The 26,839-nt window shown below is 36.6% G+C and overlaps 1 long non-coding RNA gene across 1 annotated transcript; it reads right to left on the reverse strand.

Moving 5' to 3' along the window:
• Positions 1-13,470: 13,470 nt before the first annotated feature.
• On the reverse strand, positions 13,471-22,382 carry LOC118352122 (uncharacterized). Its single transcript, XR_004808712.2, has 3 exons — positions 22,243-22,382; positions 14,952-15,129; positions 13,471-13,920 (listed from the first exon to the last, which is right to left on the reverse strand). It is a non-coding gene; the product is annotated as an uncharacterized LOC118352122 (long non-coding RNA).
• Positions 22,383-26,839: the final 4,457 nt, after the last annotated feature.

Genomic DNA, 26,839 nt, shown 5'->3' on the forward strand with positions numbered 1-26,839 from the left:
AAACCAAAGACACTGCCAAAATAAATACCACAGGCCATTATCTCTGATGAACATAGATGCAAAAATCCTCAACAAAGAACCAGCAAAGTGAATTCAACAATAGATCAAAAAAATTATTCACATGATTGAATAGGATTTGTTCCAGGAGTACTAGGGTAGTTCAGTGTTCAAAATCAATCAATGTGGTCCATCACATTAACAAGAGAAAGGATTAAAACCATCTGATCATCTCAATAGATGCAGAAAATGCATTTGACAGAGTATAATATCCATTTATGATAAAAACTCTCGACAAAATAGGTTTAGAGGGAATATACCTCAACATAATAAAGGCCATATATAAAAAAAACCCACAGCTTGTATCATACTCAATGGTGAAAAACAGAGAGCTTTTCCTCTAAGATCAGGAACAAGAGAAATATGTCTACTCCTACCACTTTTATTTACTATAGTACCAGAAGTCCTAGCTACAGGACCATTATATGGTCAAGTAATCTATGACAAAGGAGGCTAATGTACACAACTGGGAAAAGAAAGTCTTTTCAATAAATGGTGCTGGGAAAACTGGACAACTACATGCAAAAGAATGAAACTAGACCACTTTCTTATACCACATACAAAAATAAACTCAAAGTTGATTAAAGACCTAAATGTGAGACCTTATACATAAAAATCCTAAAAGAAATGTATGCATACACATATACACACTAGCATATTACCCAGCCATAAAAAAGAATGAGATCTTGTCATTTGCAACAATATAGACAGATCTAGAGAGTATTATGCTAAGTGAAATAAGTCAAAGAAAGACTACTTCCATACGATTTCACTTATATGTGGACTCTGAAAAAACAAAGAAAAATTAAAAACAAAAAAATAGACTCAAATACAGAGAACAAACTGGCAGTTGCCAGAGAGAAGGTGGGTGGAAGAACAGGTAAAATTAGATAAAGGGATGGGGATCCCTGGGTGGCTAGCGGTTTAGCACTTGCCTTTGGCCTGGGGCCTGATTCTGGAGTCCTGGGATCAAGTCCCACATCAGGCTCCCTGTATGGAGCCTGCTTCTCCCTCTGCCTGTGTCTCTGTGTCTGTCTGTCTGTCTCTCTCTCGTTCTCTCTCTCTCCGTTTCTCATGAATAAATAAATAAAATATTATTAAAAAATTAGATAAAGGGGATTAGGAAGTACAAACTTCCAGTTATAAATAAGTCATGGAGATGAAAAGTACAGCATATGGAATGCAATCAATAACTGTAATACTGTTGTATGGTGACCACATTTATTGAGGTGAGCACTGAATAATATGTAGAATTTTTAAATCATTGTTGTATAACTGAAACTAATGTAATATTTTATATTAATTAATTTGAACAAAAAATATAAAAATAGTAAGAAGCAAAAATGTCTGGAATTAAGTGACTCAAAACCTACCAGGATATGAAAGACTGATATCCTAGCCTTCAGAGTACTGAATTTGATAGTAGAAAGAGACTAGAAGTAAGAATTGTTGGCTATATGCAATAATTTTCCTCAGTTCCCAAGTTTGCCTCTTACTGTACTAAAAACTATTATTTCATATTTTTGCTTACAGATGAATGATCATCTATGGGTTGTGATGTCCTGGGTCTATGCAGAGTATTGGGATTGTTGCAAGAAAATGTTTGTAAAACTTAAGAGAACAATTTCCATTACAATTCACTACGGTTTTAGCCAATTGACATTGCAGTGATGAATCTAGTCTTCAAGACCAATGGCCATCTATTCTGATATTTCTACAGAAAAATCATCTTTTGAGAATTTTAGAATTGGAAATGACTTAAAAGATCATCTAATTTAGCTCTTTGGAGAGCAGTGTTCAATAATAGGTTCTGTAAGATTTAGTGAGAAGGATTAAGTTTAATCTGAACCTATTGATTAGACCCAGAATGGACACAGCTGGAACTGCATAACAACCTCAAAATGCAGTGGCTTAAAACAACAATTTATCATTATGTTCCATGCTTCTCTGGACTGACTTGGCTCATTTGGGCAGTTATTGCTTGGGATTTTAAATGTGCTTTCTGTCAAATGGCAGTTGATCCTGGAGTCATCTGAAAGCTCATGTGACTCACAGTTGATGCTGGCTGTTGGCTGCAAGGAGTTTAGCTGAGCTCTCCATTACAGAAGCTGCACAGGGCTTCCACATGTGGCACAGGATTCTGAGAACATGGTGCTTGAGTTTCAGAGGGAGCACCCATGAGAGCCTTCTAAGAGATATAGTGCAGAAGTATCAAAACATCACATGATTTACTGGTTAGTCCTAGAACATCATTTCACTACCATCATCAACTGTTCAAACAAGTCACTGAATCCACCCTATATCCAAGAGAAGGAAAATTAGGCTTCACCTTTTAATGTAAAGGGAGACATCTGCACATATGGAGGAAAGGGGTTGATGTGGTCAGGTTTGGAGGATATCTACCAAAACATCTGTCTTTTATATGTTGTTAGATGAGCTTTACTTGGCAGTTTTATTGTCTTGACTTTCCTTCTTTTCATCTTCTTCTGTAGTCATAAGAAGGGTAATGTTTTGGGGTAGGAAATAATACATCAAGAGTAATTTCTTCTAATAATGTCAATTCTGGGCCTAATCAATAATGAGATTAAATAAAATTAGCCCAATCCTTCTCACTGAATCTCATAGAATCCACTGAACTCTGCTTTCTAAAAAACTCAAGTAAATAGCCTTTAAAATCTTTTCTAACATTCTATAATATGATTTTTTGATAGAAATATCTGCCTCTACATAGCCAATTATTATATGATTACATAAATTTTCCTGATAGAAAAAACTTCATTATCAAAGGTGCCATCTCCTTTCTTAGCAAATAATTAGCTCATCTTTTAATGAACTTGTCTTATAGGAAATCTGCTTTAAAAGAAGTAGAGAATTTCTACTATTGTTCTAACAGAATTCCTATCCAGTATCTACCTGCCTGAATTTTTGTTGTTTTTAACAGTGCCTAAAATGTAGTTACTACTCAGTAAATATTTGTTAAATCTTGAATGGTTGACAGAATGCATGTATGCATGATATTGTTAGCAGTACCTGAAATAGCACATAGGTGTAGTACCCAAAACCCAGGAAAAGACAAATATATTCTATCTGCATGGATACAAAAATAGAATAATTTGAGTGACATTTCCATAGCATAGTGCAAGTAGATTCATAATTTCTGTTCTTTATTGCAAAGAGCTAGTATGTCATACCCATAACCGAAACCCTAGTAGCCATTTTCCCATTGTGCTCCAGAGGTTAAACAAAACTCTGGATACTTTCAGTTGGTAATGAAGTTACAAACTCAGTAGATAATAGAAAATCAGGTTTCTAATATAAATACTTCAAATATCTACCTAAGATATAATTTCCATTTTAATTCTGTTTCTGGACAGAAGTAAGCCAAGCTCCCTTGTGACCACAGGCCAATGCATGCACAGCCTGCCTCTGCATCTGTAAGAAAGTAGACACAAAGACAATGTATGTCATTTGAATTGGTCAGGTGCCCCAGCATCTGTGCTTCCAAGGTGATTGTGAATGTTCCAGGAAATGGGCAGTTTGGTGGTTCTGGCTCAGGTCCATGTGGCCTGGAGGGCCATGTGCTTCAACATTTTTTAAAATAGTGCCGCTAAAATCCTGACACTCCTTTTCCTCATCACTGAATAAGAAACTGCAATTGATTCAAATATGATATTATGATTTCACAAGTCCCTCTATTAGCCTGAGAACAGATGTACTGCTACATCTTGCCAGAATCGCAGTAGTTTGGCTGTGGTCCAAGCTGTGCTCTACACACATATCAATTTTGTAAAAAAAAAAAAAAAAATTGTATATAAGGAACAATTAGACAAATTTCTTAGGTGACAGATCTTTTTTACCTTCTCTGTGTAAGAACACCTTTGCAACAAATCATTTTCTCAAAAATATTAATGTGCTTTTTTTAAAAAAATCATTGTATTTCCTTATACATGACTTGTTTTCTCCCTCATCATCCCAAAGTATATATCTACTTCAAGTTCAAGGGTTAGGGAAGCAGCTGAGGTTTAGCTTCTGACCTCTCAATTTAATTTTAATGTCTACAGAAAGACTGTAGTCTTTTTACAGTGAAAGTGTAAAGTGAAAACTAGCATTTGTCTTTTTAAAAAAGGTTTATGCTAGGAACATCTGGGTGACTCGGTGGTTGAGTGTCTGCTTCCAGCTCAGGGCCTGATCCCAGAGTTGTGGGATGGAATCCAACATGGGGCTCCCTGCATGGAGCCTCCTTCTCTTCTCTCTGCCTATGTCTCTGCCTCTCTCTCTCTTTGTCTCTCATGAATAAATAAATAAAATATTTTTTTAAAAGAAGGTTTATGCTGATTTTCTTGTCATCTTTCTCCCATTCATTTTTTTTTAAAGATTTATTTATTTTAGAGAGAGAGAGAGCGTGCACACAGGGGAGAGGTAGCGGAGGATGGACAGCAAGAATCCCAACTAGACTCCCCATTGAGTGTGGAACCCAATGCAGAACTCAATCCTATGATCCTGAGACCACAACCTGGGCCAAAATCAAGAATCAGATGCTTGGGGGGGCGGGGCAAGATGGTGGAAGAGTGGGGTCCCCAAGTCACCTGTCCCCACCAAATTACATAGGTAATCTTCAAACAGTCCTGAAAATCTACGAATTCGGCCTGAGATTTAAAGACAGAACAGCTGGAATGCTACAGTGAGAAGACGGGGGGGGGGGGGGGGGGGGGGGGGAGGGGGTGGAAGAAATAAAGAAACAAAAGGCATCCAAGGGGGAGGGGCCCCACGAGGAGCCGGGCTAAGGCCTGGGCGAGTGTCCCCAGGACAGGAAAGTCCCGCCTGGAGAAGCAGGAGCTGCACCAATCTTCCCGGGCGGAAAGGCGCTCACAGGGAGTTGGAGCAGGACCCCAGGAGGGCGGGGATGTCCTCAGGCTCCCAGGGACAGTAACAGAGCAACGTGCAGCCCGGGAAGGGCACTCCACACCCCGCGGCCGAGCTCCCTAAAGGGCTCGAGCCTGCAGCTCCTGCAGCTCGAGCACGGGTGGATCCAGGAGCAGCTCGGAGGGGCTCTGGTGGAGGCTCCGCGGAGGGGGCTGCGCGCCGGGAGCACGAATCCAACAGCACAGGCCCCGGAGCCCAGGGCGCCAGGACACAGCCCAAGATCCGGCCTCCCCCGGGGACAGGCAGAGGCCCAGAGGGCACAGGTCAGCAAGGACGCTCCTGCCCCCCGGCGGCCCAGAGCTGAGCCGCTGAGCCGATCAGCGCCCCGCCCCCGGAATATCCAGGCCCCTGCAGACTGAGAGCTCCATAGCTACTGCTGAATCCAGGGCTCCAGAGCTGGCCACCGCCACTGCTGTTGTTCCTCCTGGGGCCTCACAGGATAAACAACCCCCACTGAGCCTCACAGTGGCCTCACCGAACAAACAGCTTAAACATCTTTCACGGAGCCCTGCACCAGGCAGGGGGCTGAGCAGCTCCCCCAAGTGCTAACACCTGAAAATCAACACAGCAGGCCCCTACCCCAGAAGACCAGCTAGACAGACAGGGGAAAAACAAATTATTGACCAAGCAGCACTGGAGAAAGTTCCAGGGGAAGTCGACGGATTTACAGCATACAGAATCAGAGGATACTCCCACTTGTTTTTTGTTTTTTGATTTCTGTTTGCTCCCCCACCCTTTTTTTTCTTCTTTTCTTTTCCTCTCTTTTTTCTTTTTCTTTTTTTTTTTCTTTTTTCTTTTTCTTTTCTTCTTTCTCTTCTCTCTTTTTCTCCTTTTCCCAACTTGTTTTTGGCCACTCAGCACTGAGCAAAATGACGAAGGAAAATCTCACCTCAAAAGAAAGAATCAGAAACAGTCCTCTCTCCCTCAGAGTTACAAAATTTGGATTACAATTCAATGTCAGAAAGCCAATTCAGAAGCACTATTATAAAGCTACTGGTGGCTCTAGAAAAAAGCATAAAGGACTCAAGAGACTTCATGACTGCAGAATTTAGATCTAATCAGGCAGAAATTAAAAATCAATTGAATGAGATGCAATCCAAACTAGAGGTCCTAATGAGGAGGGTTAATGAGGTGGAAGAACAAGTGAGTAACATAGAAGACAAGTTGATGGCAAAGAGGGAAACTGAGGAAAAGAGACAAACAATTAAAAGATCATGAGGATAGATAAAGGGAAATAAGTGACAGCCTGAGGAAGAAAAATCTAAGTTTAATTGGGGTTCCCAAGGGCACCGAAAGGGACAGAGGTCCAGAATATGTATTTGAACAAATCATAGCTGAAAACTTTCCTAATCTGGGAAGGGAACCAGGCATTCAGATCCAGGAAATAGAGAAATCCCCCCCTAAAATAAAAAAAAATAAAAAAAATAAAAAAACATTCAACACCTTGACATTTAATAGTTAAGCTTGCAAATTCCAAAGATAAAGAGAAGATCCTTAAAGCAGCAAGAGACAAGAGATCCCTAACTTATATGAGGAGAAATATCAGATTAACACCAGACCTCTCCACAGGATGCCCCGAATGTGGGAGCTGCCAAATACATCAATCAATTAATAATCAAAGTTAAGACATACTTAGATAATAATACACTTATACTTGGTGACTTCAATGTAGCGCTTTCTACACTCGATAGGTATTTTAAGCACAACATCTCCAAAGAAACAAGAGCTTTAAATGATACACTGGACCAGATGGATTTCACAGATATCTACAGAACTTTACATCCAAACTCAACTGAATACACATTCTTCTCAAGTGCACATGGAACTTTCTCCAGAATAGACCACATACTGGGTCAAAAATCAGGACTGAACTGATACCAAAAGATTGGGATCGTCCCCTGTGTATTCTCAGACCATAATGCCTTGAAATTAGAACTAAATCACAAGAAGAAGTTTGGAAGGATTTCAAACACGTGGAGGTTAAGGACCATCCTGCTAAAAAATGAAAGGGTCAACCGGGAAATTAAGGAAAAATTAAAAAGATTCATGGAAACTAATGAGAATGAAAATACAACTGTTCAAAATCTTTGGGATGCATCGAAAGCAGTCCTGAGGGGGAAATACATTGCAATACAAGCAGCCATCCAAAAACTGGAAAGAACTCAAATACAAAAGCTAACCTTACACATAAAGGAGCTAGAGAAAAAACAGCAAATAGATCCTACACCCAGCAGAAGAAGAGAGTTCATAAAGATTCGAGCAGAACTCAATGAAATCGAGACCAGAAGAACTGTGGAACAGATCAACAAAACCAGGAGTTGGTTCTTTGAAAGAATTCATAAGATAGATAAACCATTAGCCAGCCTTATTAAAAAGAAGAGAGAGAAGACTCTAATAAAATCATGAATGAGAAAGGAGAGATCACTACCAACACCAAGGAAATACAAACGATTTTAAAAACATATTATGAACAGCTATACGCCAATAAATTAGGCAATCTAGAAGAAATGGACGTATTTCTGGAAAACCACAAACTACCAAAACTGGAAGAGGAAGAAATAGAAAACCTGAACAGGCCAATAACCAGGGAGGAAATTGACGCAGTTATCAAAAACCTCCCAAGACACAAGAGTCCAGGGCCAGGTGACTTCCCTGGGGAATTCTATCAAACGTTTAAAGAAGAAACCATACCTATTCTCCTAAAGCTGTTTGGAAAGATAGAAAGAGATGGAGTACTTCCAAATTCATTCTATGAGGCCAGCATCACCTTAATTCCAAAACCAAAGACCCCACCAAAAAAGGAGAATTACAAACCAATATCCCTGATGAACATGGATGCAAAATTCTCAACAAGATACTGGCCAATAGGATACAACAGTATATTAAGAAGATTATTCACCATGACCAAGTAGGATTTATCCCTGGGATGCAAGGCTGGTTCAACACTCGTAAAACAATCAATGTGATTCATCATATCAGTAAGAGAAAAACCAAGAACCATATGATCCTTTTAATAGATGCAGAGAAAGCATTTGACAAAATACAGCATCCATTCCTGATCAAAACTCTTCTGAGTGTAGGATAGAGGGAACATTCCTCAACATCCTAAAAGCCTTCTGTGAAAAGCCCACAGCAAATATCATTCTCAAGGGGGAACCATTGGGAGCCTTTCCCCTAAGATCAGGAACAAGACAGGGATGTCCACTCTTACCACTGCTATTCAACCTAGTACTAGAAGTCCTAGTCTCAGTGGTCAGACAACAAAAAGAAATAAAAGGGATTCAAATTGGCAAAGAAGAATTCAAACTCTCCCTCTTCACCAATGACATGATACTCTACGTAGAAAACCCAAAAGCCTCCACCCCAAGATTGCTAGAACTCATACAGCAATTCGGTAGCGTGGCAGGATACAAAATCAATGCCCAGAAATCAGTGACATTTCTGTACACTAACAATGAGACTGAAGAAAGAGAAATTAAGGAGTCAACCCATTTACAATTGCACCCAAAAGCATAAGATACCTAGGAAGAAACCTAACCAAAGAGGTAAAGGATCTATACCCTAAAAACTATAGAACACTTCTGAAAGAAATTGAGGAAGACACAAAGAGATGGAAAAATATTCCATGCTCATGGATTGGCAGAATTAATATTGTGAAAATGTCAATGTTACCCAGGGCAATTTACACGTTTAATTCAATCCCTATAAAAATACCATGGACTTTCTTCAGAGAGTTGGAACAAATTATTTTAAGATTTGTGTGGAATCAGAAAAGACCCCGAATAGCCAGGGGAATTTTAAAAAAGAAAACCAGAGCTGGGGTATCACAATGCCAGATTTCAGGTTGTACTACAAAGCTGTGGTCATCAAGACAGTGTGGTACTGGCACAAAAACAGACACATAGATCAATGGAACAGAATAGAGAACCCAGAAGTGGACCCTGAACTTTATGGTCAACTAATATTCGACAAAGGAGGAAAGACTATCCACTGGAAGAAAGACAGTCTCTTCGATAAATGGTGCTGGGAAAATTGGACATCCACATGCAGAAGAATGAAACTAGACCACTCTCTTTCACCATACACAAGATAAACTCAAAATGGATGAAAGATCTAAATGTGAGACAAGATTCCATCAAAATCCTAGAGAAGAACACAGGCAACACCCTTTTTGAACTCGGCCACAGTAACTTCGTGCAAGATACATCCACAAAGGCAAAAGAAACAAAAGCAAAAATGAACTATTGGGACTTCATCAAGATAAGAAGCTTTTGCACAGCAAAGGATAAGAAGCTTTTGCACAGCAAAGGATACAGTCAACAAAACTAAAAGACAACCTACAGAATGGGAGAAGATATTTGCAAATGACATATCAGATAAAGGGCTAGTTTCCAAGATCTATAAAGAACTTATTTTTTTAAATATTTTATTTATTTATTCATAGAGATGCAGAGAGAGAGAGAGAGAGAGGCAGAGATACAGGCAGAGGGAGAAGCAGGCTCCATGCAGAGAGCCCGATGTGGGACTCGATCCCAGGTCTCCAGGATCATGCCCTGGGCTGTAGGCAGCGCTAAACCACTGCACCCCCGGGCTCCCTATAAAGAACTTATTAAACTCAACAGCAAAGAAACAATCCAATCATGAAATGGGCAAAAGACATGAACAGAAATCTCACAGAGGAAGACATAGACATGGCCAACATGCACATGAGAAAATGCTCTGCATCACTTGCCATCAGGGAAATACAAATCAAAACCACAATGAGATACCACCTCACACCAGTGAGAATGGGGAAAATTAACAAGGCAGGAAACCACAAATGTTGGAGAGGATGTGGGGAAAGGGGAACTCTCTTGGACTGTTGGTGGGAATGTGAACTGGTACAGCCACTCTGGAAAACTGTGTGGAGGTTCCTCAAAGACTTAAAAATAGATCTGCCCTACGACCCAGCAATTGCACTGCTGGGGATTTACCCCAAAGATACAGATGCAATGAAACGCTGGGACACCTGCACCCCTATGTTTATAGCAGCCTTGTCCACAATAGCCAAACTGTGGAAGGAGCCTCGGTGTCCATCGAAAGATGAATGGATAAAGAAGATGTGGTTTATGTATACAATGGAATATTACTCAGCCATTAGAAACGATAAATACCCATCATTTGCTTCTATGTGGATGGAACTGGAGGGTATTATGCTGAGTGAAATGAGTCAATCAGAGAAGGACAAACATTATAGGGTCTCATTCATTTGGGGAATATAAAATATAATGAAAGGTAATAAAGGGGAAAGGAGAAAAAATAAGTGGGAAATATCAGAAAAGGAGACAGAACATGAAAGACTCCTAACTCTGGGAAATGAACTAGGGGTGATGGAAGGGGAGGTGGGCGGGGGGGGGGGGGTGTGACTGGGTGAGGGGCACTGAGGTGGGCACTTGATGGGAGGAGCACTGGGTGTTATTCTATATGTTGACAAATTGAACACCAATAAAAAAATAAATTTATTAAAAAAAAAAAAAGAATCAGATGCTTAACTGACTGAGCCACTCAGGCACTGCTCTTTCTCCCATATAAAATATCAAGAAATAATCTTGTCAATTTGATCATAGGATTTTACAAAATGGATTATTTCCCAAACAGGAAGGAAAAAAAAGAAGGAAAGCTATATCCAGTCTTAACAAACTGAAAAGAGGGAAAAAAAAAGAGAGTTAAGTAAAAGAGGGAATAAGAAACATACCCAAGCTTTGCCTGTCTAGGCCAAAGTCATAAGCATGAAAATGAAATATATGAGGTGGGTAGAAAGGAATCCTCAGAGTAGACAGACCTCTATTTCACTGCTTACTTGGATGAAGGATGAGACCTCTGGGAAGGGTATCCCTAAAGCTTCAGAACATAATTCCAAAAGAGTAAACAAAGAGGGAGCCATAGCATACTCAGAATGAGAGGGAAATTAGGTAGCAATCAAGAGTTGCTATTGACTATTAGTTTCAAAGTTCCAATCCAAAAAATTTAGGCATGCCTCCTAAGATTCAGGAAGTATGGTACACAGCTCCTGAAATGGACCCAGTAAATACTACTTCCTGTTATTCACAGCCTTCAGAATCTCCTCCTTTTGAGTAACTAGCTTTGAGCGAATTAAATGGAGTAACCCGAGGGGGATGTCAATTCTGTGATTGGCTTTCCAATATTGTGACTTTTGTCTCACTAGCAAACTCTATTGCCTTCTCAGCTTGCACACTAAAGAAGCAAACAGTCATGGTTAAGAGGCACACATGACAGAAAGCTAAGAGTTCTAATAGTCTGCCCAGGCTGCCATAATAGAATGCTACAAATTGAGTGCCTTAAACAACAGAAAATTATTTTCTTACAGTTGTGGAGACTGGAAGTCTAAGATCAAGATGCCTTCATGGTTGGTTTCTGGTTAGATCTCTCTCCTTGGGTTGCAGATGGCTGCCATCTCAGTGTGTACTCAAATGGCTTTTCCTCTATGCACACATGGGAACAAAGAGAATTCTAGCATCTCTTCCTCTTCTTATAAGGACCTTGGTCCTATTGGATTAGGGATGACCTCATTTAAACTTAATTACCTCCTTAAAGGACCCATCTCCAAACACACATTGGTGGGTTTGGGCTTCAAATTCATATGAATTGAGAGAGTGAGGGAGGATACAATTCAGCCTGTAACAGTGGCCTCTGAGCACCACCCAGTGAGGATCTGTGGCCTTCTGGCCAACAGCTAGTAAAAAACTGAATGCTGGCAACAACTAAGTGAGTTTAGAAGCAGATCCTTGCCCAGTTGAGCTGTTAGGTGAAACTACAAACTTTGATTGCAGGCTTGTGAAATACTGTGAAACCGAGGATACAGATAAGCCATGCCAAGATCCTTAACCAATAAAATCTACAAGATAATAAATGTATATTGTTTTAAATTACTCAGTTTTGTGGTAATTTGTTAGACACCAACAGATGGCAAATACAGAAAGATGTTGTGAGAGGCAGTAGGTCATCTATAGAGGCCAGGGATCAAGCAAACACATTGTGCAGGAATCAAGAGGGTTTTTTTTTTTTTTTTTTTACTGAAGCAGACCTGCTGTTCCTCCTCAGTATGTTATGAAAACAGAGAAGTTTAAGTGTGGTTAAGGATGTGGGTTCCAAAGTCAGAAAAACCTGAATTCTAATCAGTCTGACACTTTCTAGCAGTATATTCTTAGACAAGTCACTATATAGCAAAAAGGAATACAAAGTGTGGAATGAAAAGCAAAGTGTATTAATATTTAAAGTGGATATAAGAATTGTGCTAGAAATAAATGAAATAAGAATTTTTTTGAAACATAAGTATTTGATTGACATTGCCTATTATTGTTAGGATGCAATCAGAGAAAGAAAGTAGGAATGGGGCTTCAAACATGTACTAAGCTCCTAATAGGTGCCAAGAAATTTTCTATGCTCTGTGTGTATGAAATCTTGCATCCTCAGCACAATTCTCCATGATAGTTACCAGGTCCTCTTTTTTGGAACAGGAATCTCAGGGAATCTAAGTAACTGGGCTAGCTTTATCCAGGCCCCATGGGAATTTAAATCTAGGATTATGGGTCTTGAGAACTCAGACTCTTTTGGCTATACCATGCTTCCAAAATAATAATAAAATGCTGACAAAAATCTGCAGAAGTTACTTAACATACTACAGAGTTGAATGCAAGCCTCTTGCAAAATGGAAAATTTAATGACAGTAAAATACTCTTTGGTTCAGACTGTTTTCAATTTAGATTGAATCGCTTTTCCTATTACTTCTGCTAATGTCATGGCCACATCAGAAAGAGATTATCATTGGCTAATTTAAAATGATTTTATTCAATTTATTCGATTTACTTCACAAAAGAGAGAAGTAGGTGTATATTTCCCATTGCTTCTCAACAAAATAGGGGCATCACCCTTTGCGTTGCATTGATTTGATTTTTGTTCACATCTTTCTCACATACTCCATTAGTTGCAGCTGGATTATTATAGCTTCCTGGAATTGATCAAGTTTATATTGGGAAAGATAATTTTTGAAGGAGAAATCAGAAACATAAAAACCTTTTTCTTTCACATTAATAAGACAGAAGTGGCTATATAAACCGGCATGTTAACCTTCTATTTCCATGCACTCTTCTAGAACGAATGACACTGCTATGTGCATATGTGTTTCTGTGACTTTTCAATATGCTCTAAATGTTACATCTAGAAAATACAATGGTCAGGTTCTACAAGAACATCAATGATTTGTCAGGCCCATCCCACAAAAAGTGATGGGAAGACAAGAAAATGAGACCAGGGAGAAAAACACTAGATAAATAATGTCAGAAGCTAGGAGCAAACAAGGGAAATGACAAACTATCCCACTAAAGATACTTTAGATGTTGTGTTTCTATTAAATGCAGAAAATTGCCTGCTAAAATGACTAGGAAAAGAAAAAAAAGGTGAAAGAAATATAAGGTAAGTTTATTTCTCCATCATTTGTTACATACTCCAAAATCTAGTAAATAAATTCAAGGACATATTGACCATGAATTGAGGCTTTAGATCCCTTGGGAGGAAAAATAATATTAGATATATAAAATGACCAATTATGGTGAATGTAAAGCAAAGCGGCTGTAGTAATTCTCTGGTGTTCTCCTGGTTTCCTTCTATCTTTCCAGGCTGTTCTGCTATTGTGGTGGTGTTTTGTTGTTGTTGTTACTGTTGTTTTTTCTACTCTGCATCTTTTCTCTTTTCTTGTTCTTTATTGAGTTTAATTACAGTTATTGTTCGTGGGCTGTTGAGCTTCAAAATCATTTGCTGTCTTGTATGTTTACCCTGTACTTGATTCATTCACAGCTGTTCGTCAGTGCCATGCTATTCAGACCGGGGAGTGAAATTGCTTATCTTCACAGAGCAAAGAAAGCAGTTTCATTTACTCAAGGTCTATAAAGGGAGAATAATAAAATGATTATAATGGAAATTCTTTAGTTCAATTTACTTAAATTTTTATGTGCCAATATTGTGGTATACTTTTTATGACATCCTATTAACTATGGTCACTAATTTCTGGAGATAGCTGAAAAAATGAAGCTGTACTTTTTCTAGAGTAAGTAGGTCAACATCTATGGGCCCCAAATGAAGACATATAGGCATCTCTGCCTTAACAATGATAGTTATGGATTGGCTTTACTGTGTAGGCATAATTTGAATAATATCAAATAAGATTTCTTTGCATAAAAGTTTTGCTGATGTGCCTGATATTTTCACGTTTTACTGTCTAGTTTGTTTGAAAATATTTTCCTGACATAAGTTCTTTTAATATGTAAAGTGTTACCTGGGAGTAATACACCAGCTATCACCAGAATCTGGAATTTGTTTATGAAATGACACAGGTGCAAGTCATCCCATGGAGTATACTCCCTCATTTCAGGATAAATCAATCCTTCTGGGCATTGAACACTTGCCAGTGAATGCAGCTCCCTTACTGAAGTCCCCCAGAGCACTCTTCACAAGGTTTTCTATGTCAACTTCTTCTTTTTACCATTAAGGCCACCATTTAATCTGTCTCTAAAATATACTGTTTGAAGCATATTGAAACACCTTCCTACAGGTATTGAAAGAGTCTTAAGAGATCATGTACTATTACTTCTAAAGTTTATTTAAAGATGAAAAAGCATGACCTTTAGAAGTTTTAAATGAGGGACACCTAGGTGGCTCAGCGGTTGAGCATCTGCCTTTGGCTCAGGGAGTGATCCCGGAGTCCCGGGATCGAGTCCCACATCAGACTCCCTGCATGGAGTCTGCCTATGTCTTCTGCCTCTCTCTCTCTGTGTGTCTCTCATGAATAAATAAATGAAATCTTTAAAAAAAAAAAAAGAAGTTTTAAATAAAATGATGGCATGGTTGAAGTTTGAGAGGTCAATAATAAGTCTAAGAGAAAAATCTAATGAAGTAACTATCTCTTTGGCATTTACCTTGGAGGCATCTGTCAATCCAAAATGGCCTATACACCAAGATTTAAAGGGCTTTGTTGGGACAAATATCAAAATCAGAGGTCTTGAGGAACATGGGAGTTTGAATCAAATATCTTCACACAAAGACATAACCAGGACTCCCAAAAAGTGATCCTTCAGTGTCTTGGGCTCTGGTAGACTGTTGGAAGAAGGAAAATGAAATGAGACTACCTGCCAACTTTAGCTTTTAACCAAAAAGAAAAATCTTCTCTGAAAATTCTAGCTACATGCTGGTAAAAGGTCAGTATTTGTCCTACTTGCATGCCTCTGAGTACCCAAAGAAGAATACTAACTTAGTTGAAGTGGTTCTCAGTAATAGTGCCTCTAGGAACCTGGCAGGAGCAAAGAATAACTCTCCCTAGAGGAACATACTTTAACCAGGTCTCAAAATTATCATACTGATAGCAAGCAAAAAAAGATAATTTTGCAATGAAAAATTATCAATGAATATACTTTAACCAGGCCTCAAAATTATCATACTGATAGCATGCAAAGAAAATAATTTTGCAATGGAAAATTAACAAATACCCAAGACACAAATCAGATTGTACAGAGTACAAACATAAAATTATCAGATACAAAACAATAAATATGTTTATATTATTTTTAAAAATGAGGTTATAAAAAGGAACTTAAAGGCATACAAGCAATCAAAAACAAATGGGCAATTTCAAAAAGAAACAAACAATTTTTTGGAAAGAGTGTAAAAACTCAATAAATTGGATAGAAAGCAAATAAGATGCAAACTAGGAGGTTATTAGTGAATTGGAATATAGAAACAAGCATGCTGAAAGAATGTACCAGAAGGCAAAATAATGGAAAATGGGGAAGCTGAACAATGTGAAGTATACAATGGGCTAATCTATCACAAAACTGAAATTACAGAGAGAAGGAAAAGATAAGAGACAGGAAATGCTTGAAGAAATGAAGGGAGCTTTTCTAAACTAATGAAAGACACAAATATTCAAATCAAGGAAGCCCAATAAAAGTCTAATATTATAAATACAAACAAAACAAAACATCTTCATGCATTTACACCATAATAAAACTGAGAAAGACCTTAAAATCAGTCAAAGAGATAAAATAGTAAACCAACAATATATGGCAATTTGACCACTGACTTCATGCAGGATACTAGAAAATGGTAAAATAATAGCTTTAAAATGAAATTGTAACTATATATTCATCAAAATTTTCTTTCAAAATAAGGAGAAAAGAAGACAATTTTAAGCAGAAACAAAAAATCGTTGGATAAAGTTTTCCCCAATAGATCTTTACTAAATGATAAAAGATATGGTAGGCATAAGGAAAATGACCCCAGAAGATTTCTCTTTCATAAGTTAAATATACATGTTAAAATTTTCAGGATGACTATCAAAAAAGTATATGTATAGACAAAACAATAATGGTAACCACAACTATTTTAACAATAACTTCAACCAATCTTAAAATTCAAGACAAAACAATCAGAAAAAGCAGGAGAAACAGAAAGCACAAAAACCATTTTAGGAATATTTTTTAAATCATAATCAAAATAAAGACTAAATAATATCTCCCATTAAAATATAAATATTTTTTGCCTAAAATTAACAAAATATATTTTCTTTACAAAAGTATATGTAACCTTCAAGAACACTGAAAGATTGATAGTAAAATGATGGAAAAGATATGCTGAGTAAATAATCAGAAGACTTATTTTTACTCTACTAGCATGAGAGAAAATGGATGCCTGGGTGGCTCAGTGACTGACTGTCTGCTCAGGGAGTGATCCCAGGGTGTCAGGATGGAGTCCTACATTGGTCTCCCCACAGGGATCCTGCTTCTCCCTCTGCCTGTGTCTCTGCTTCTCTCTCTGTGTGTCTCTCATGAATGAATTAAAAAAATAATAAAGCAAAAGCTACTAAAAATAAAGATGACACATGTTAATAAAAGGTTTAATCCAATGAAGGATTAAAAGGGTGGGATAGTCTAAACCTGTATGAGCATAATAACATAGTCAAAATAAATGAAGTAAAAAACTGACACAAACACAAGAAGAAAGAAATCCAACATCAAAACAAGACATCAAACAAGTAAGAATTTAGAACATCAAAACATCATGAAGAGACAAGTTGAACTAAAAAACATATGTAATACCAGGTCTAACCACTCATGCATCGCTGACTAAAGTAGGTCATATTCCATCTATTTACCTGCCATAAAGTGTCAGAAAAATTTTAAAGCTTTATATCATTAAGACTATATTCTCTAAGTACAATGTTACACATTTAGAAGTTATTAAAATTCTTTTAATAATTTTAATGATCATATCATTACATTATCATTTTTTAATTCTAATGCATTTTTTTAAGATTTATATATTTTATAGAGAGCACACAGATGCAAGTGGGAGAAGGGGAGAGGGAGAGAGAGAAACTCAAGCAGACTCCCTGCTGAGCATGGAACCCAGATGCAGGACCCAATTTCAGGACCCTGAGATCAGGACATCAGCCAAAATTAAGTCAGTTGCTTAACCAGCTGAGCTACCCAGGTGCCCTCTAAAGTAATTTTTTTTAAACAACATCTAAATAATGAGTTTGAGGGCACCTGGGTGGCTCAGCGATTGAGCACCTGCCTTTGGGTCAGGTCGGGATCCTAGAGTCCTGGGATCGAGTCCCACATCAGGCTTTCTGCATGGAGCCTGCTTCTCCCTATGCCTATGTCTCTGCCTCTCTTTCTGTGTCTCCATGAATAAATAAATAAAATCATAAAAAAGAATATCAAAAAATAAATAAATAATGAGTTTGGTGTTAAAGAATAAATTTATAAATAAGAAAATATTCAGCTGATCTGTAAGAAAAATGCTACATATTAAACATAAAATACAGTCTTTAAAAGGAAATGTATAGGCTTAAAAGTATATATTAGAAAATAGTCTGAAAAGTAATGAGTCAAGTATCCAACTTAAGATAGCAAACAAAAAGAATTTATCCAGAGAAAAATTAAAGAAAATAAAATTTTAAAAAACTAAAATTGCATTTTATTAATAGGATAAACAAAGATAAATACTGGTTGTTTGAAAATGGCAAATAAAATAAATGAGCCTCCTGGCTAATTTTAAGTGTAGCAATAAAAATATATAGCAGATATTAAATTTTAAGAACATTATGAAACACTGTGCAAATAAATCTCAGTGTTTATGAATTTCCAGAAAAATATAAATTACAAAAACTGACTCAAGATATAATAGCAAACCTAAATAGTCTTGTAACCATTAAAGTTACTGAATCTGTAGTTGAAAACTAATCCAAATGAAAACACCAGACCTATACAATTCTAGAGGTGAACTTAATTAAACATTCAAGGAAGATAAATTCCTTTCTTTTCAGAGGGGAAAAAAAATTCTCCAATTCATTTTATGAGGTTAGCACAACAGACACCAAATCAGGAGAAGATATAAAAACAGAAGAATTTTTCAAGAAAGGAAGATCATAGAATAATTATATTCATGAGCCTGATTACAAACATCCTAAAAGGGGAGGGGAATAATATATATAAATATACATTTATATAATATATTTATAATATACATTCATATATATATGAAATATATGTTTATAATGGAAGGAAATTTTAAAGGAAAATTACAGAACCATTTTGTCCATGGGTCTGAATATAAATATTCTGAAAGAGGAAAAAATATATAATATATATGTATATCATATATATTTATATAAATAATAATGCAGTATATATTTTAATGGAATTATTTAACAACGAAAATAAATTAGCTATAGGTATTGCATGGCTGAATTCTAGAACTATAACATTGAGAATAAAGACTCATGAGAGAACACACTTAATGTTTTTATACAAATACCCCGAATATGAAAAATCTAAATGATACATTACTTAAAGATTCATGCTTATGTATTTAAAAATTGAACTGTAACAGTAGAATAATGAACATAAATATTAAAAATAGACATGATTATATCTGAGGTAGGAGGAAATAAATTACAATCTGAGTGAGGCCCTCAGGGTCCTGAATGATGATGATGTTCTAATATTTGAGCAATATGATACATGGGATTCTACTTATTTTTGTTTTAAAATGTGCTATGTGTTATGTGTACTCTTACATATAATATGTGTCATAATAAAAAAAATTAAAAGAATGAAGGATACTATGACTGTATCATCCTTAGAGAATATTAAGTAATAGGACAGCTTGAAGGCCAGAGTTCATGTTGATGGCTATCATGTCAGATCAGCTACTTCAGTATTTTTTTATGGCATGTCAGGAATTAGTGGAATACGAATAAGATTTGTAAAGTAGATTAATTTTAAATTCCAGTTTAAAATATAGATGATTTTGATTTTGATATGATAGGTAAAATTCTAGTAGTATTCATTGAATTTGGAGGCTATGATCAGCTAGGACTCTGCTTACATTTACTTATTGGACAAATATTTATTGGCTACTAAACTGGACACAGAAGGAAGGGCAGAAAGGTATATTCCCTGGACTCAAGGAGTTCAAAATCTATTAAAGGGATAGATGAGTAAATAGGACATTTCAATACAGCATAAGATAAATAATATAGAGTTTATTTATGTAGAGAAACTGTTACACTCATCATAGAGATTATATGATTAGATTACACTAATCATAGAGATTACAGGGATGACATATAGCTAAGAATTGAAGCAAGACTAGGAATTAATCAGGCAAAGAATAGAAAGAAGAGAGGAGAAAAAGGATGATTCAAGAATGGCACTCATTCAGGAATGATTCACCAGAAATGAGAATGGTTGGAAATTTTTAAGAAATTCAGAGTGACTGAATTTTCAGGGAAGGAATAAGGAAAACACCAAACAAAAAGTTAAACAGCAGACAAAAAATAAAGGCTTGCAGGAAATGTCAGTAAACTTAAGTCAGAGGGTGATGGGGATTCACTGATGGGTTTGAAGCAGGACAATAATATATTCTGGATTTGTATATAAATAAGACCATTCAGAGCAGTCTGGGATATTTTAAGTTTGGCCAAGACTGAAGGCAAAGTATTCATGAGACTGTTACTATTTAAGCGACTTTCTAGGTGAAAGATGATATTTTAGGACAAAAGGGAGAAATGGAAGTCTTCAAGACAGAGTTAGAAGGTACAGAAATAACAAAATGTAAAATAACTGGATGTTCAAGGTAAAGAGAGGAAGAGCTCATAGATGACATTGATGACATTTGTATCTTGGGAAATTGAGTAGAGCATGGAGCCCAGTCACTTGCTATGAAACTGGGAGAATAAGCAAAATGAGGAAAAGATGGCATGTTTAGTTTTGAACCAAATGAGTTTGAGATGTCTGAGCACAGGCCAAATGAATCTGATTGTATGCCAGTTTGAAGGTCAGGAATGGATGTGACTTGGAGACAAATATTTAGGAGACATTAGTCTCCTATGAATAACTTGAAGACATGGGATTTTAGGAGCTTTCTAACTTGAGAGGGGAGAGACTAAGGTTCTTAAAGATCTCCAACATTTTATAAGTTTGCAAAAATAGACCTTCCTGTATAGGAAGACAAAAAGTAGAAAAAACAATGGGAGGAAAAACAAGAGCATGTAGGTATTGAAGCCACGGGATCTGGTAAGAATGACAAACAGAGGTAAATGGTACAGGGAAGTTACACAAGGTAAACAAAGGCAGATTCTTCTTCACCCCCCCCCTTTTTTTTTAAACCATGACAGTCTCTGATCAACACTGACAAAAAGGAAGTCAATGACTTTGATAAAGATAAAAACACAAGGTTAAGGATAACAACAGAAGGAATAACCAGAGAACATTTAACAACTATAAAAGAACAGATAGAATTTAGTTGACCAGTTAATTGTATAGTGTAAACAAAAAACAAAAAAAAAAATCAAAACAAACTAGGAAGGATGTCACCACACAGACTTGGAATCTAAGAGAATAAGACAATAAAAAGATATATGTTCTTTTTAAAATTACTAATAAATGGGTTCTATAGTTTATGACCATTGAAAGATTTTAGTATATTCCAAACATTTTAGAGTTTTCAGTCTGAGACATAATCTGTGAACAGCTGTATCAGTCTTTCAACATAGTTTTCATTCAGCAATTTTTTTTATTTAGTTCCTCTATCCTACAAAGGCCTTCTTTTCCCCTCTCTCAACTTTTTAGGTAAATCTAATAAAAATTGAATTTACAATAAAGAAAACTTAGGTCCCACTTCTAAAATCATTGAAATAGATTTTTCTTGGCTTTTCTGGGAATTACATCAATGAATCAACCCAGTTTAAGTTCCATGTAACTGCAGTTAGCAATTAGACCACAGGCAAAGGTGACAACTCAGGATAGAGAGAACCTGCTGACTTCTGTAGCAAATATAGACACACACATTACTGACTTGATCTGATCATGGCATAATAATTTAGTGCAACATATCCATTTTCAAATGGTTCACAGGCAACATTCAGTATAGATGATTAAAAAAAAAAAGATGTATAGGTTTGCCGTCACACTTTATCCTGCACAAATGATTTTCTCTCAATTAAAGATTCATGGCATACTTTAAGTCCTATCTCTTAGAGTTTATACATAATGTAGAAGACTCTTTACCAGTAACCATTTGCCAGTGGCAATCTCTTTCATGCTATTCAGCATAGGCAATTCCTCCCTTGTGGTGTGTTTCAGCATATCCTATTAATTTACTAGTAGGTAGTATTCTTATTTTAGCCATCTTCTGTGATAACATTAATTAGCATTGAGGAACAAGCCCTTGCAGCCTATGCAATTTGACTCAGGTTTTTGCTGTTTTATTAGCATTCTGACCTTGCCTTCACAATAGAACTTGCTCAATGAAAGGAAAGCAACCTTATCTTCTCAGACCCACTGCCCTCATGGTATCTGTTCTGAGCACAGCTCAGCTGTGTGTACCAAGGAGATCAACAGACTATTCCATTTTGCCTCCTTTCTATCTGGCTTTTGGGTATTCTTTAAAGTATATTGTTCTTCATTCCCAACTGACTGAATTATGCTGTTCACAAAACCTCTTTGAATTTACCTTGTGCCAGAAATCATGTGCTTGCCAAGTGTTGTAGGTCATTTGTATCTTTCCAAAGGGAAAAAAAAAAAAAGAAAGAAATTCTCCTGCTTATGTGTTTAGGAAATGATTTGTCTCATAGTATTGGCAAAGTCCCCAGGACAAAGAGAAACTACAAAGGCAAATAAAAATCATCGATAGAGCTAGGCTTACCTATAAGTTGAGTATAGAATCATGGAATGAAGTTGAATGGTATCTTAATATCCATCTAGTCCAAATGCTCACAAAATCAACAATCATTTCTCCAAAATCAAGCTCTGTAGTCATAAAACGCCTGCTTGAATAAGTCCCAAAAGAGCATCTTGCCACTTAATGCTTGATCAAGAATTTGAACAGTTTCTTTTCTCCTTTTCACACTCAGATGGAGTCCTTGAGGCTAAATATATACAAACTCCATCCAACCCTAACCAAGACAGCCAACATCTTAAAAACACCATCCCTATTAGTAGGAAGCCTGAGATCAGGTGCACCGCTAGGAGGTTAGTGTATGATGGTCCTTGGCACGAACACTAGCAGCCAAGTCCTATCAGAAGTTATGGTTTCCCCCAATCCCTGACATACTTTTCCAGAACTAGGACTAGTCTCACCTCTAATTACTCACAAAGAACCCCAATGTCATACAAGGGCTGTAGCCTTTCCCTAAATCCAGGCTCACTGAAATGGAATCCTAAAATTTCAGCATTTGATAACCACTTAACTCTAAAAGGCTAAATTTTGTTTTTATGCCACAAGATTAACATAACCTAGCTTATTCAGCCAACCCCTGACTTCAATTTTTCCTACTCTAATATGGAAGCAATTTATCTTGTTCCTCTTAATAAAGAATGCCTCCAAGTAACAGAATTCCGTTTTCTTCTAAGAATAGAAAACTAAATTATACCTTTGTCCTTTATACTGTTATAATCTGTCACCTAAAATCTAATAATTGTGTCTTCTACATACTCATTTAAATTATTGGTTAAATATAAGACTGAATGTAACCAAATGCAAAGGCTATCTTTTGCTATAAAATTTCTCTTTTGAAGTTTTGATCTAATAATTATCACTTCAAAATTATCATAATTCAAGAATATATAGATTACAAATCTATGGATCTCACAATTTTCCCATCTTATTTCAAGGATAGAATGAGATACTTTACTAAATATTTGGAGCAGTTTGAATAGTCATCACTATTTTATAAGCAAAGGAGGGAAGCTCAATGAAATTAAGAGTTAATACTTGTTCATCTCCTTCCAGAGGTCCTACTATTCCTAAAAATGTCTTAATCAACAGTGACCCAATTCTTTATTCGTTCAACATAAAACTCGTGTTCAGTTACTATATTGAATGGTCTGTTCAATTTCACTTGGTATCTTAGGACATAATTTCTTTATAAACATCAACATGCTATCCTGTGACATTCCCATAGGACTGTCTGACTGTAAGGTCAAGGACTTTCATCCCTTCATCCCCAGCTCCTAACAGAGTTCAGCAAATAACAGGCATTAAGTAAATCTTTGCCAAAAGCAAAGTCATTATGTCTTCACAAGTATTAGCCTTCAAGTCTGTTTTACCTATCCCTGCTTTGTCCTTTTGAACTTAAAGCTAACTCTGTCAGAAGAGAAAGATACTAAATTAAGAATCAAGTAGCTGGATAGTCTCCATTTCATCCTTTTTTTTTTTTTTCATTTTCTACTTTAAGCTAAACACCTGTCCCTCCTGATACTAAAATAATGAAGAGATACTATTGACCGGCCCATGAAATTATTTTATGAAACTGGAGCTTTTGTTTTAGTCAAATTATTTTTATTTCACATAATAATTTGTGCTTTTTACCAAGTTTACCAATAATTTTGCTGTTATAATTTGACTGATGATGATGATGAAAATTGGATTCTAAGAAGTGATACTATTTCTCAAAAGTATAGTGATGGCATATTTCTGAATCAAAACCTAAATCCATGACTTATCTCTTGAAGAACTGTGGCCTTACACTGCCTTTCAGCTGCCTTCGCAAATCTTATAGCCACCTCTCATTGAAAATCTCTCTGTCTTTCATGAATGAATAAATAAAATCTTAAAAAAAATTGTCTCTGAAAACAAATTGATTTCTATGGATACCTTCTCATTTGCTTTGTCACTTAGATCATTTATATATTCAGTAGTTCATTTTTGCATACTGTCCATATTGGTTTTTTAGAATGTTAGCCCATAAGTGCACTAAATTTCTTCAAACAGGGCTTATGATTTTGCCCATATATAGCAGTCCTCCTTGACCATCTCAAAGAAGTCAGAAAAATCTCTCCCAAGATTTTTATCATATCTCATTCTCTAAATACACTTTCCCTACAGGGCTTGCCCTTACAACGATTGTATAAGGCCCTACTCCCCTGTATTAAACTCATATATTTATATTATTTTAAAAGATTTCTGATTTCTGATTGAACTCTGACTAAACAACAACTTAGAGAAAAATTAGCACATGCATTCTGGTTGGCATGTGCAGGAATATTTATGGAAACAATACGATAGCAAAACATGCAGCAATAGGAAAGTGAAAAGGGTAGTGATTCACAGGATGCTGTTTTCTTTATCACAAGAGGGAATGAAGTGAAGTGAACAAAAATTAAAACTTCCCCGTGTATAATGCTATTGTTATAATTTGTTTTACCCCCATTAAATAGAAATTTTAAGCACTTCAGATATTTTGATTCTTTTTTTTTTTTTAATTTTTATTTATTTATGATAGTCACAGAGAGAGAGAGAGAGGCAGAGACACAGGCAGAGGGAGAAGCAGGCTCCATGCACCGGGAGCCCGACGTGGGATTCGATCCCGGGTCTCCAGGATCGCGCCCTGGGCCAAAGGCAGGCGCCAAACCGCTGCGCCACCCAGGGATCCCAGATATTTTGATTCTTAAAAAATTTATGATGTAGTACTATTTTTACTAGTTTTGTGTGATTATTAGTAGTAGTGATATTTTCCCAGTGCAGATTCAGAAAGCTTAAGAGACTTGTCCAAGATCACAAAACCTAGAAGCAGTAAGGTAAGATTCAAAATCTAAATGTTCTATCTCCAAATGTTGGCTCCTTTAGCTAAGATTTTAAGGCCATTGGGAAGTTTCCTTCCTCACTTCCTCTGTCCTCTAAAAGTTAAGAGTGTGGACTCCTGTTTCCCAAGGATTTTAGAAGTTTCAGGAAAAAAGATCTCTGCTGTCAAATTCCTGCCCACATAGGCTCCCCAAAACCTAAATGATGTTCTCTTTATTCCTTTGGTAAGGAAAGTACAGGTTCACATGCCCTTGAAAAATGAACATTAAAGCTACTCCACACACAAAGCTCTTAGTTGAATTATTTTGCATTCCCACTGAGGAAATGATACAAGTGTGACTGTTTAGGAAAGCAACATATTAAGTAAGTATGAGAGCCCTGAGGGCTGCCTGTTGCATTTATCATACCTCAAGGTGAAATACCCCTCATGAAGCTAAGCTAGAAAACTTTTCACAAACTTTAATAGAAACATTCCATGAATAGGAATAATAGTAACTACCATAGGCTAATTGTTGAATATGCTATTTTACAAATGGATTTTATTCCTCATTTTGATCAGTGAAGAAACGGAGGTTGAAGATGATTAAGTAGCAAGTCTTAAGATCACACAGTAAGCTGGTACCTAGTAGAGACTGTCTTTAAATCCAGGTCTGCCTGGTTCTAAGGCATATGGTCTTTCCATAATAAGAGGTGATCTCCCATACTTGCATCTCCCTGTATCTTCATGTGAATTCTTATTGACTATGTCATTACCTATCCAGGATGTAAAATCTCTCACCTACTCAGACTGGGAGTTACAGAACGCACCCAACTGAGAACAGAAAGGGTTTATCATTCTCAGGTCTTTCTGGTCTGATGAGGAATTAGCAGGTGCTTAAAGGGTGTAGCTCACAGGAACTACAGGATGGTTCCTTGTTGCCAATTAGAAGGTGAAGTATCAAATAGAAAATAAAACCTGTCACTTTAGAATTGTCAATAATTTTTTCATGATTAAAAAGCATTTTTCTTAAAAAAATAAAATCAATTATCTGTGATTCCTCACAACTATCTTTCAAGTTAGGTAGTTAGGTATTTTGTCATTGTTGGTAACATTTTTATAAATGAGACTGAGAGAGCTCAAATGTCTCATCCAAGATAAGACAGAGACCACAAGCAATAATCCAGACCCAAGTTTCATAACTTCAACCTCAAATCTGAACTCTTTCCACAATATTATACAATTTATACTTAACTAATCATTGCTGAGATACTCTATTTATATACCAAGTAGGACCATTAAAAATCTAGTTTTGAATAAAGCAGAGCAGAAAACAGGCAGTGTAAGGTCTGGTACTTGGAAGTAAAAACTCAAAAGAATCAGGAACTTTGATTACAACATTGCCTCACACACTTGACCCATGATTCAATACAACCCACTCTGGCTCAGACTTTCTGATGAGCATCGTAAGGAAATATATTTGCATTTTTCTGTTGGCTGCTCTTTCCAGGAAATGACCCCAACATGGGGAATCAGCCTTTACATAGAACTGAATAGAGATGATGAGGTCTAATACAGTAACATGTTATCAGCTTTAAGAAGGCAAGTGGAAAACTGTGGTCAGAAGATAATCCCAGGGATCAGGACCAAAGGAATCTAGAAACAAATCAGGAAATAAAATGTACAGTGTCAAGAGACAGATCATGTTTGAGGCCAGGAAAGAATTCCTATGGTTTAAATAAC

The sequence above is a fragment of the Canis lupus genome, chromosome 23, assembly GCF_003254725.2.
Source record: "Canis lupus dingo isolate Sandy chromosome 23, ASM325472v2, whole genome shotgun sequence".
NCBI classification, from domain to species: Eukaryota; Metazoa; Chordata; class Mammalia; order Carnivora; family Canidae; genus Canis; species Canis lupus.